The following is a 3,891-nucleotide window of genomic DNA, read 5'->3' on the forward strand; positions in this document are numbered from 1 at the left end:
CAGAGATCCCCACCCAGTGCCTCAGTCTGTCTAACATGATGTTGTGATCAATGGTGTCAAAAGCAGCGCTAAGGTCCAGGAGTACCAGGACTGAGCACATACCTTCATCAGCAGACATTAAAAGGTCATTGGTGACTTTAAGCAGGGCAGTCTCAGTGCTGTGGTACTTCCTAAAACCAGACTGAAACTTTTCAAATATTTTGTTATTTTCCAGTACAGTGAGCAGCTGTTTGGACACAATTCTTTCTAGAATCTTTGCAATAAAAGGCAGTTTTGAAATTGGTCTAAAATTATGTGGGAGGGAGGGATCTAAACCAGGTTTCTTTAAAAGTGGGTTCACACAAGCCGTTTTTAAAATAATCAGGGACACAACCAGTAGATAGGGAGCTGTTAAAAACAGAGATCAAATGTGGCCCAACAGAATCTATTACTTTCAGTAAAAATTTTGTAGGTATTATATCAAGTGGGCTGGAGGACACTCTCATTTGTGATACTGTTTTTAAACGCTCAGACAAGTCGATGGGATAAAACTGGTTAAAACTCTCTTGTTGCTGGTGAGGAACCTCTGAGTAAGAGGCCGCGGGGGTAATAGAAGCTCTGATTGACACCACCTTATTGGTAAAATAAGATAAAAACAATTCAGCCATCATTACTTCCAGCTGAGGCACAAGGAGGGGTTGGGTTTACCAGCTGATCCACAGTCTTAAACACAAACCTGGGATTGTATTTGTGTAGTAATGAGTTCAGAAAAATAATGTGTTCTCGCATCCTTAACCATGTTATTGTAGTTAATTAATAAATCCTTCAGACTGAGGTAATGGACTTGGAGGCTGGATTTTTTCCATCTGCGCTCTGCTTTCCTGCATTCCCTTTTGAGGCTGCGAATGCTGTCATTTATCCAGGGTTGCTTACTAGCTTTAGACGTAGGCCTAACCTTTAGAGGAGCAGTAATATTTAGTGACGACAAGCAGATATGATTGAAGTGATCGACCAGATTGTTGGTGTTGGAATCAGACAGGTGTTGGCTTTGGCTCTGAAAGAATGCGCAAAACTTTGAAACACTTTGTTCATTAAAGAAGCGAGAACACACGGAGCTTGCAAGGCGGCATGAGTAACAGGCGAATCGCAGCTAAAAACAATACATCTGTGGTCAGATATGGTCATGTCCACTAATTCCACAGAGGAAATGCTGACACCCAGGGTAAAAACCAAGTCCAGTGTATGACCAAGGTTATGTGTTTGTCCTTTGACATGTTTGAAGTTAAAAGAAGTGGCCATATTTTAAAAAATATTAAAAAAAGTCAGTTGCATTAACATTGTTGGGGTCATCAACAACAATTCTGTCATAATTTAAGACCAGAGTAGATAAAAATTCAGGACGTTCTGATAAAAATCCTCCAGTCGGTTTTGGGGGGTGATAAATTATAACAAATATGATAGGTTGCAGCCCTCCTCACATTGAAGAGAGCCATTTTAAATGACTTTGTTCTAGGTGCTGGAGTTGGTGCAGTTGCCCTAATCCTTAAGAGTGTTACGAGTGGTGTGGTGTGGGGACAGCGAGGACCCAAATGCAGCGCTCAGAGCGAACGAGGTTTATTGAGGGAAAAGGGGGTTGAGGGACTGGAGTGGAGGGAGAGGTGGATGCCGGGGAAACACTGGCACAGGGAAACCGACGGGACTGGGACCAGGGAGCCGGGGAACACTGGGGCCGAGGAAGCAGGGAGGCAAGGAAGGACTGGAAGGATGCCGTGAGGGAAGTCCGAGGAGGGGACCGGAGGAAGAGCCCAGCCGACTGGACTGGATCAAGCCAGAATGGTGTGGAGAACCGGGGTTGAAATACAGGCAGGGATGAGGTTGACAACCAGCTGGCACATCAACTTAAATCTTCAGTGATCTTCAGTGAGAATGTTAAAACCTACTCCATGAAAATGTTTAGTTGAATTTATATGTTTTCTTCCTGAGTTTGAAAGTATTTTTTATCTGTGTAGAGATAACTTTCATGGCAATCCAACGTATAGTTGCTGAGACGTTTCACTTCGGATGAAAGTGGTGAATCAGCTCACCGACCGACATTGTTAGCATCACTAAAAATGGAGAGATGTGTTTTTACCACTTGTGGGATACAAATGTAAAGGTTGTCCTGTTTAATAAAGGAACAGTTTGTCCTCTGTTTGTGGCCATTTTAGGACTCAGCTTTTCAGCTCTGTTGACAGACTTGGCTTAACTTTTAATCTAAGCTGCACTTTGTCAGTCATGTTTACTTTGGCTCATATGTGTTTTGCATTTATTTATTTAGCATGGCAGAAAACTGCCTGTCTTTACTATCCTGTGCCTACAGCCTTATTCTGTATTCATGATTTTACCAGCTGAGAATATTCTCCTCAATGTTTCTTTATTATATCTTTATTCTTTCTGTACTGACTGTGAAGTTGTTGCACTTTATAAGCTGTTATTGCTAATATGCTGCCAGTTAAACAAAGTTTAAACAAGTGAAAGCCGCCCGTCTTTCCAGATATTTTGTGTTCTGTATACCACAAATATGGTGGGTATTAATACCCAAGTTTATTATATTAATAGGTTTATCCAGTTTGCTTCTCTAATGATTATTCTCCACAGTGATTTTATTATTCAGCAAAATTATTATCAATCTTGGTACAAAAACAAATATAAATAACATAAAATTCATAAAGCCAGAATGTTTAATGTTATTTTCTTTTGATAACCCCTCTACAACCAAAGAAATTCTTGTGTCTTGTATTTAATTGTATCTGGGAGTATGTGGTACTGTTCCCTGTGATATCCTCTCAGTATACAGGGAGTGGACAAAATAACAGAGTCACAGAATATGACAGGCCTGCAGTAAACACCAATTTGGTAAAGCATACTGTTGAAGATGATGAAAGTTTTTTTTTACATTTTCTGAAAACCAGAGGCCCAACGGGGATTTCACAAGAGCTAATAGGGTTTACAACTCTTTGGCTATGTTCTTCATGGCTTGAGATATTCCTTCCATAATGATTATAAATGGATCCTTTCCTTAAGGGTAGCAAGTGTCATTTCCATTTTATTGAGCTTATTTTATAATTTAACAAAACATAGGCTAATATCTTTTGAACAGAAGAACATGAATGATTCTCAAACTGAGATCTGCAACACTTGGTAGACATGCTAATAAATCAGAATGAATGATTTTATGGCAGAAATAACATCAGCACAAGTGGCATCAAACATCTTAATGTCTGGCTATCTAAAACATGATGTCACTGTTAGAAACTATTGAATCTGATATTTTAAGTGCACATAATCTCAAAAATAAAAACTAATTTTTTTTATGAGGTGATTTTTGACACTTTTGATGATAGCTAGCTAAGTTAGCTAACAAAGCTATTAGCTACCACTACAATCTACATTGCTCAAACTATTCGTTTCTGAATTGTTGTCTTTTATTATAGAACAAAAGAAACCAAACTTCTTAATGTTAAATGCCAAACAAGCAATCCTAGAAGCCTAAATATAATACACAGTCAAAAAATAGACAAATTTAGAATAAAATCACAAACTATCTGAGGAAAGGTTATTAAAATAAAAGATCTGACCAGACATTTAATGCTAGCTTTCAATAAATTACTCTTTTTCGTAATTGGTACAGAGCCCTAGTCTTATTATATTATTTTTAATTTAAAAAAATTTAAAGTTAAACACAATCTCCCCTTTGTTTCTTTAGCAATTGTCACTGTTTTGAAGTTTCGTAATAAAGGGAACTAATTGATTCAGTGGACATCATGGAAATCTCAGACACAGCCTCGTCTCGTATTTTCTTCTATCAGGACACTTAGTTAACACATTATCACCTGTAAAAAACAAAAGTAGTTAGTTAGCAATTACTAATAC

The sequence above is a fragment of the Micropterus dolomieu genome, linkage group LG16, assembly GCF_021292245.1.
Source record: "Micropterus dolomieu isolate WLL.071019.BEF.003 ecotype Adirondacks linkage group LG16, ASM2129224v1, whole genome shotgun sequence".
Lineage (NCBI taxonomy): Eukaryota > Metazoa > Chordata > Actinopteri > Centrarchiformes > Centrarchidae > Micropterus > Micropterus dolomieu.